This window comes from Equus quagga, unplaced genomic scaffold (genome assembly GCF_021613505.1).
Source record: "Equus quagga isolate Etosha38 unplaced genomic scaffold, UCLA_HA_Equagga_1.0 HiC_scaffold_70_RagTag, whole genome shotgun sequence".
NCBI lineage: Eukaryota > Metazoa > Chordata > Mammalia > Perissodactyla > Equidae > Equus > Equus quagga.
In genome coordinates, this window is record NW_025794435.1 from 1 (window position 1) to 9,888 (window position 9,888).

Here is a 9,888-nt window from a genome sequence, read left to right on the forward strand (position 1 = left end):
GCTTCTAAATGTTAGCATTGTTTGCTGTTTGGACGGGCTAAGAATGAGAAACAGTTTTGGCTGTGATCCCAGCCAGTCCTAACTCCTTTATGTGGAACAGTTCTTATCTCTCACCTGTCACATTTTACCATCAGCAACTAAGAATCCAGGAGACACCTTCAACACGTGGTCTGGAAGTCTCCTTAATAGATCGTCTAATTCATTGAGTGTATTTCCTATTTTGCGCATCAGTATAAGCAACAAAGTTGCTAAACAAAAGTGTCTCCTTTTCTTCAGCTTCCAGTAACGTTGATTTTCCTAAAGCCCTGACTTTCAGCTTCTTTGAGGGCTGTCAGACTCGATCAGTCTCTTTGAGGCCCTGGCTTTCGCTAACACTTGCCTCAAGGTGGTTCCACTTCCAACCAAAGCCCAACACCCAAACCTCTCCCATAACATTTTAGTTATAGCAACATCCAGCTTCCAGACACCAAAAATCTGTTCCAGTATCTGTTGCTGCATAACAAACCACCCCAAAGCTTAGTGGCTTAACAGGGACAGCATCTGTCTGTACTTTGGACGGAGAGTGGCAGGGATAGCTGTGTCTGCTCCACTGATAGTCAGCAGAGGCAGGTTCAAGGCTGGTATCTGGAATCATCTGAAGGCTTGCTCTCATATGTTTCAGTGGTTGATGCTGGCTGTTGGTTGAGACTATTTGGGGTTCTTGGCTAGAACTCTTGCCCACAGCCTCTCCATGTGGCCTGGGCTTCTTCACAACATGATAGCTGAGTTTCAGGAACAGATGTCTCGAGAGATCCAAGCAAAAGCATGGTACCTTATCTGATAGCCTCACAAGTCACGGTGCGTCACTTCTATCTCATTCTGTTCATCGAAGCAGTCACAAAGTCTCCCCTAGTTACAAGAGGAGCGGAAGTGGATTTCCCCTTTTTTTTTTCAATTTTTTTTTTGAGTTAATGATAGGTTACAATCTTGTGAAATTTCAGTTGTACATTAATGTTTGTCATTCGTGTTGTAGGTGCACCACTTCACCCTTTGTGCCCACCCCCCACCCCACCTTTCCCCTGGTAGCCACTAAACTGTTCTTAGTCCACATTTTTAAATTCCTCATGTGAGTGGAGTCATACACAAGTTGTCCTTCTCTCGCTGGCTTATTTCACTTAACATAATTCCCTCAGGGTCCATCCATGTTATTGCAAATGGAATGATTTTGTTCTGTTTTGCAGCTCAGTAGTATTCCATTGTATATATGTACCACATCTTCTTTATCCATTCGTCTGTTGATGGGCACTTAGGTTGCTTCCACGTCTTGGCTATTGTAAACAGTGCTGCAATAAACATTGGGGTGCACAGGACTTTTGGGATTGCTGACTTCAGGCTCTTTGGATAAATACCCAGTAGTGGGATAGCTGGATCGTATGGTAGTTCTATTTTTAGTTTTTTGAGGAATCTCCATAGTGTTTTCCATAGTGGCTGCACCAGTTTGCATTCCCACCAGCAGTGTATGAGGGTTCCCTTTTCTCCGCAACCTCTCCAACATTTGTTGCTATTAGTTTTAGATATTTTTGTCATTCTAACGGGTATAAGGTGATATCTTAGTGTAGTTTTGATTTGCATTTCCCTGATGATCAGCGATGATGAGCATCTTTTCATGTGCCTATTGGCCATCAGTATATCTTCTTTGGAGAAATGTCTGTTCATGTCTCCAGCCCATTTTTTGATTGGGTTGTTTGATGTTTTGTGGTTGAGTTGCGAGAGTTCTTTATATATTAAGGATATTAAGCCTTTGTCAGATATATGACTTGCAAATATTTTTTCCCAGTTAGTGGGTTGTTTTTTTGTTTCAATCCTGTTGTCATTTGCCTTGAAGAAGCTCTTTAGTCTGATGAAGTCCCATTTGTTTATTCTTTCTTTTGTTTCCCTTCTCTGAGAAGGCATGGTGTCCGAAAAGATCCTTTTAATACTGATGTCAAAGAGTGTACTGCCTATGTTTTCTTCCAGAAGCCTTATGGTTTCAGGTCTCACCTTTAGGTCTTTAATCCATTTTGAGTTTATTTTGGTGAATGGTGAAAAAGAATGGTCAATTTTCATTCTTTTACATGTGGCTTTCCAGTTTTCCCAGCACCATTTGTTGAAAAGACTTTCTTTTCTCCATTGTATGCCCTCAGCTCCTTTGTCAAAGATAAGCTGTCCATAGATGTGTGGTTTTATTTCTGGGCTTTCAATTCTGTTCCATTGATCTGTGCACCTGTTTTTGTACCAGTACCATGTTGTTTTGATTACGGTAGCTTTGTAGTATGTTTTGAAGTCAGGGATTGTGATGCCTCCCGTTTTGTTCTTTTTTCTCAGGATTGCTTTAGAAATTCGGGGTCTTTTGTTGCCCCATATGAATTTTAGGATTCTTTGTTCTAATTCTGTAAAGAATGTCATTGGGATTCTGATTGGGATGGCGTTGAATCTGTAGATTGCTTTAGGTAGAATGGACATTTTAACTATGTTTATTCTTCCAATCCATGTACATGGAATGTCTTTCCATCTCCTTATGTCGTCATCCAATTCTCTCAGAAAGGCCTTGTAATTTTCATTATATAGGTCCTTCACTTCCTTAGTTAAATTTACCCCAAGGTATTTTATTCTTTTTGTTGCGATTGTGAATGGTATTGTATTCTTGAGTTCTTTTTCTGTTGGTTCATTACTGGAGTATAGAAATGCCACTGATTTATGCAAATTGATTTTATACCCTGCAACTTTGCTGTAGTTGTTGATTACTTCTAACAGTTTTCCAATGAATTCTTTGGGGTTTTCTATATATAAGATCATGTCGTCTGCAAACAGTGAGAGTTTCACTTCTTCCCTCCCTATTTGGCTTCCTTTTATTCCTTTTTCTTGCCTGATTGCTCTGGCCAGGACCTCCAGTACAATGTTAAATAAGAGTGGTGATAGAGGGCATCCTTGTCTTATTCCTGTTTTCAGGGGGATGGGGTTCAGTTTTTGCCCATTGAGTATGATGTTGGCTATGGGTTTGTCGTATATGGCCTTTATTATGTTGAGGTAGTTTCCTTCTATGCCCATTTTGTTCAGAGTTTTTATCATAAATGGCTGTTGGATCTTGTCAAATGCCTTCTCTGCATCTATTGAGATGATCATGTGGTTTTTATTCCTCAGTTTGTTGATGTGGTGTATCATGTTGATTGATTTGCGGATGTTGAACCATCCCTGTGTCCCTGGTATGAATCCCACCTGATCCTGATGTATGATTCTTTTGATGAATTGCTGAATTCTGGTTGCCAAAATTTTGTTTAGAATTTTTGCATCTATGTTCATCAGTGATATTGGCCTGTAGTTCTCTTTTTTCGTGGTGTCCTTGTCAGGTTTTGGTATCAGCGTGATGTTGGCCTCATAGAATGTGTTAGGAAGTGTTCCATCTTCCCTAATTTTTTGGAATAGCTTGAAAAGGATAGGTATTAAATCCTCTCTGAAAGTTTGGTAGAATTCCCCAGGAAAGCCATCTAGTCCTGGGGTTTTATTCTTTGGGATGTTTTTGATTGCTGTTTCAATCTCTTTCCTTGTGATTGGTCTGTTCAAATTGTCTGCCTTTTCTTGAGTGAGCTTTGGGAGATTGTAGGAGTCCAGGAATTTATCCATTTCCTCTAGGTTATCCATTCTGTTGGCATATAGTTTTTTGTAGTATTCTCTTATAATCTGTTGTATTTCTGCAGAGTCTGTTGTTATTTCTCCTCGCTCATTTCTGATTTTGTTTATTTGAGCTTTCTCCCTTTTTTTCTTTGTAAGTCTGGCTAGTGGTTTGTCAATTTTATTTATCTTCTCAAAAAACCAGCTCTTTGTCTCATTGATCCTTTCTACTGCCTTGTTCGTTTCAATTGTATTTATTTCTGCTCTGATTTTTATTATTTCTCTCCTTCTGCTGACTTTGGGCTTCATTTGTTCTTTTTTCTCTAGTTCAGTTAGGTGTGCTTTAAGGTTGCTTATTTGGGATTTTTCTTGTTTGTTAAGATGTGCCTGTATTGCAATGAATTTTCCTCTTAATACAGCTTTTGCTGTATCCCATATGAGTTGGTATGGCATGCTATCATTTTCATTTGTTTCCAGGTATTTTTTTATTTCTTCTTTAATTTCTTCAACAATCCATTGCTTGTTCAGTAGTGTGTTGTTTAGTCTCCACATCTTTGTGCCTTTCTCAGCTTTTTTCTTGTAATTAATTTCTAGCCTTATAGCACTATGATCTGAGAAGATGCTTGTTATTATTTCAATTTTTTTAAATTTGTAGAGGCTTGCCTTGTTTCCCAACATATGGTCTATCCTAGAGAATGTTCCATGTGCACTTGAGAAGAATGTGTATTCAGCTCCTTCAGGGTGGAGTGATCTATATATGTCTATTAAGTCCAATTGTTTTAGTTTTTCATTCAGCTCCACTATTTCCTTGTTGATTTTCTGTCTGGATGATCTGTCCATTGATGTGAGTGGGTGTTGAGGTCCCCTACTATTATTGTGTTGTTTTTAACATCTTCCTTTAGGTCTGTTAATAGTTGCTTTATGAATCTTGGTGCTCCTGTGTTGGGTGCATAGATATTTATAAGCGTTATTTCTTCTTGATGAAGTGTCCCTTTGATCATTATATATTGTCCCTCTGTGTCTCTCTTTACCTGTCTTATTTTGAAATCCACTTGGTCTGATATGAGAATTGCAACACCTGCCTTTTTTCCCTTGCTATTTGCTTGAAGTATTGTCCTCCACCCCTTCACCCTGAGTCTGTGTTTGTCCTTGGGGCTGAGGTGTGTTTCCTGGAGGCAACAAATTGTTGGATCTTGTTCTTTAACCCATTTTGCCACTCTGTGTCTTTTTGTTGGAGAGTTCAATCCGTTTACATTGAGAGTGATTATTGACGCATGTGGACTTAATGCTGTCAATCTGTCGCTCATTATCTTGTTTTCCTGTGTGCTTTAGCCTACCCTTTTAATACTGCAATTTCTTATGCTGGGTTTCTTAGATTTTTCCTTATTTATGATTTGTGACTCTGTTCTGTATTTTATTTTAGTGTCTACCCTGAAGTTTGTATTTAGAATCTCGTGTATAATATAGTCTATTCTCTGGTGGTCTCTTACTTACTTGGCCAATACTGATTTAGACCCTTTGCTCTTCCCCTCCTAAATAATTATTTTCATTTTTTATTCCAACTCATGTTATGAATTTGTAGTTAGAGTGGTAAGATCATGCTTGCTTTGGTAGTTTCCTTACCTTTACCCTAATGCTATAGTTGCATATTTTCTATCCTGTTCTGGTTCTATCCATCGGTCTCCCTAGTCTGTGGATTGTGTCCCCTTTCTCCCTTTTTTCTTTTTTCAGGTATGAGAGCCTTCTTGAGGATTTCTTGTAGTGGAGGGCTTTAGTTACAAATTCCCTTAACTTTTGTTTGTCTGGAAAAGATTTAATTTCTCCCTCATATCTGAAGGAAATTCTTGCTGGATAGAGTATTCTTGGCTGAAGATTTTTATCTTTTAAAGCTTTGAATGTGTCACTCCATTCTCTCCTAGTTTCTAAGGTTTCTGTAGAGAAATCCACTGAAAGTCTGATAGGGGCTCCTTTGTAGGTTATTCTCTGCTTTTTTCTTACTTCCCTGAGTATTCTCTCTTTATCTTTCCTTCTTGCCAATTGTACAACTATGTGCCTTGCAGTAGGTCTTTTTACATTGACAAATCTAGGAGATCTCAAAGCTTCCTCTACACACATTTCTCTGTCAATCTCTAGATTTGGGAAGTTCTCTTCAATAATTTCGTTAAGCACACTTTCTGCTCCATTTTCCTTTTCCATGTTCTCGGGAATTCCTATGATCCTTAAGTTCTTACTCCTCATTGAATCCATTATTTCACGGAGATTTTCCTCATTTTTTTAAATTCTTAGTTCTCTTTCTTCTTCTGTCTGGCGCAATTCAGCCTGTCTGTCCTCGATTATGCTAATTTGCTCCTCTGTGTTGTCTACACGGGCATTCAGGGAATCCGTATTGTGTTTTATCTGGTCCATTGTGTTTTTCATCTCTAGTAATTCTGTTTGATTCTTCTTTATGATTTCAATCTCTTTTGTGAAGTAACGCCAGAACTCATTGGCTTGTTTCTCTATCTTTCTCTCTACCTCATTGAGTTTTTTGATTATAGCTGCTCTGAACTCATTATTACTTAGTTTACCTAATTCCAAGTCCTAAGGACTTAATTCTGTGTTTTTATTGTTTTCCTTCTGGTCTGGGGCTTTTATAAATTGCTGGATGGTAGAGGAGCAGTTTTTCCACATGGTGGTAGAATTCGGTTGCAGTTACAGCCTGTTGCCACTAGATGGGGGTGGAGAGCCGTGTGTTCTGAGCTCTCCGCCTTTGGGCAAGATGGCGGCGCCCAGTGGCTTTGCTGGGAGGGAGGGTCTGCTATTGTCACAAGCCGATCTGGATTCAGATCAGTTCTGTTCTCTGGTCTCCCAAGGCACTGGGTTTATGGGGTCCCCGCCCATGGAAGCTTTCGGCCGTCGGCGGGTTTCCACTGAACCAGCGACAGGAGTCCTGGATGATCCCCCAGTCACGTGGCCCCTCCCCTGCTCCTTCCCGGAGGCGCAGCAGCCATCGGCAGACTCTAGGGGAGGGAGTGACATTCTCTCCTATTCATTCCAGGGCCTCTGAGGCTGTGAGCAAGGTTTATGATCTCCGCCTTCTTGGTATTGTAGGTCTCTAATGTGTTGACATTAGATTTATTCTCTGAAATTCAGTTTTTCCAATCCTTTGTTGTATTTTGGAGGGGAGAGAATCCCAGGTCAGCTCACCCTGCCATTTTACTCTGCCCCTTCTCTCTCGATTTCTCCTTTCAATGGGGATGTGGCAAGATTTTGGAAAAGCATATGCAACCAGAAATATTTCTGTCTCTACTTTCTGAAAATACAATCTGCTGCACCTGGTAAGCTGATAACTGTAGGTGTCAGGTGTATTATAGAAAACACTGTCATGGTAAAATTGACCCCTGATTGATTGATTGCGTCTGGATTGGGAGAACTATAAGATGCCTTATGGGGATCCCATGCTTAGGGCTTCCTTGAGTGCAGTTGTACTGCATGTCCCTTGTAGGGACCCTGGAAACTACCTGTGGCGTGTGATACCGGTTCCTGTGTGGCACTAAGCCAGGAAGCTGCTGCACCTCCGTAATGGCTCTTGGATGGCTGTGTGAAGTTTCACCAACATAAGTGCTGTAAGGACTCTTGCAGGGAGGGACACCTGAGGCTGCCCTGCTATCCTGCTATGGTTCTGTCTTTCATCTTTGTGAATAGTTGGGGCCAGGCGTGTCTGGTAGTTTTGTCAATCTGAGTGTATCTGGAATCTAACAAGCCCTAGTGGGTGCAGCAGTAACCAAAATTTCTAGCTGCTACTTTAACTTTCTTTTAACCAAGCAACTACCTGCTCTGATCATCCAGTAAGAAAGCTTTAGCTATTACTCAGTTAATTGCTCTCCTAGTTGAAATTTAGATTATTTCTAGCTTTTTGTTAGTATAAAATGATGATACACATCATTTGTCCATTCATTCAGCAACTTTCAGTTGCCATTATATCTCAGGCACTGTTCAAAGTGATGGAAATAGAACATTGAACAAAACAAAGTCTCTACACCCTACATTATGGTGGGGGGAGGTGGTGGTGGCGGGAGAGGGGGTGTACTTACACTACACACACAGTATGTCAGATGAAGAAACATGAAAAATAAGAGTGGTGGGGCTGGAGAGATGCTACTTTTTAAAAAGTGATCAGGGAAGAACCCTGGTAACGTAACATTTGAACAAAGACCTGAAATAAAGTTAGGGATAAAGACGTGCAGACACCTTTCACGCACGAGATGGAACTGCTTAGGCCTCGAGTTTGGAGCGTGCTGTATCCCTCAGATTCCACAAAGCTGTTTTACTTTCTTTAGACAAATACTCCTGGAAGTGGAATTGCTAGGTTAAAGGATTTGCTTCTTTTTTAGGCTCTTGATATTTATTGCCAATTTGCCTGCCAAAAGTTATGCCGTTTGTGTGTCCACCCAATAGTATCTTTCCCCTTATCAGGATTCCCTTTCTGAAATTGTATATGTTGTATAATTCACTTTAAAGAAATTCAGAAAGTACAGAAGGGTATAAAGTAAAAAAGTATGTTTTCATGAAATAGCCTGATTATAGGGTAGAATGGATTGTTAAAAGATATTTCAACAAGTTCCCATCAGCTTGTTTAAATCGATGTAGAAAGATCCCTGTATGTAAAAATTATTTTCTCAATGAGAGAGGCTCCTCCACAATTTTTGTTAATTAGAACATTTCAAATTATAAAGCCAGAAGCTATGACTATAAAGAGCACCATTATCATAAAATGCGTGCTTCTAGAAAATGAATACCCATCTATAGTCTTTGCATACTCTGATCAAATATACACATTAAAATTTGAAAGTAAACTTCGCAAGTAGTTATAAAAGAAATTGGGATAAGGTTTAATCCTTATTCACAGATAATAGTTTTGAAAGTAGCACATTTCATTTTAACTAATTATTATATTTCCTCTTTTTATACTCCTATTTTTCTTCTAATCAGATTGTAGATCTCCCATATCTTAGTAAGTAAAGTCCTTAAAATCTTTATCCAACAACTTCAGGGATTTGGGAACTTTGATTTGCTTATTACACAACAGATCATAATATAGAAAGACAGGTATAGTAAAATTAATTTGGATCCTGCTTACTGAGATGGCAGTTCTCAGTGAATTAAAAAATGTGGAGCCAGCCCTGATGGCCTAGCAATTAGTCTGTTGGACTCCGCTTTGGCATCATGGGTTCGGTTCCTGAGTGTGGTGGAACCACACCACTCATCTGTCAGTAGCCATGCTGTGGCAGCAGCTCACATAGAAGAACTAGAAGGAGTCACAACTAAAATATACAACTATATACTTGGGCTTTGTGGGGGACAGGGGAGCATTGGCAACAGATGTTAACTCAGAGTGAATCTTTCCCAGCCAAAAAAAAAAAAAAGCCAGTCCTAGTGGCCTAATGATTAAGTTTGGTGCTCTCCACTTTGGGGGTCTGGGTTCATTTCCTGGGCATGGACCTACACTACTCATCTTGTCAGTGGCCATGCTCTGATGGTGGCTCACGTACAAAAAGAGGAAGATTGGCAGCAGATGTTAGCTCAGGGTGAATCTTCCTCAGGGAAAAAAAAAAAATGTAAATAATTTCTTTTTATGTCTGGCGTATTTTTCTATGAACTTACCCTAATTTACTAAAGAGTAGGTTTTTGATAGTTTTTGTGTTTTTTTTAGTTTTTTCTTTATGGAAAATTTAAAACATACACAAAGTAAGCAAAATCATATAACAAACCCTCTATACCTGTCACCCAGCTTCAATAATTATCAACATTTTGCTATTCTTTTTGTGTGTGTGTCAGGAAGATTGGCCCTGATCTAACATCTGTGCCAGTCTTCCTCTATTTTGTATGTGGGGTGCCGCCACAGCGTGGCTAACAAGCGATGTGTACATCTGCTCCCAGAATCTGAACCTGTGAACCCCAGGCCACTGAAGTGGAGTGCATGAACCCAACCACTATGCCACTGGGCCAGACCCCAACATTTTGCTATTCTTGTATCATCTATGCCTTTACTTGCTTTTCACCTCCTACCTGATGGTATTAATGATTTATGAGGGTTTTTTTTTAGGTAAAATTTACATGCATTAAAGTGTGCAAATCTTAGCTGTAGGATTTGCTAAGTGAATATGCCTGTGTAACCCACACACTTAGTAAGATGCAGAGCATTTCCCATTTTTGTCTTACCTGTCAGTAGCCTTCTGTCCTGAGGAAAGCACTATTCTGATTTTTTTACACTTTAGATTA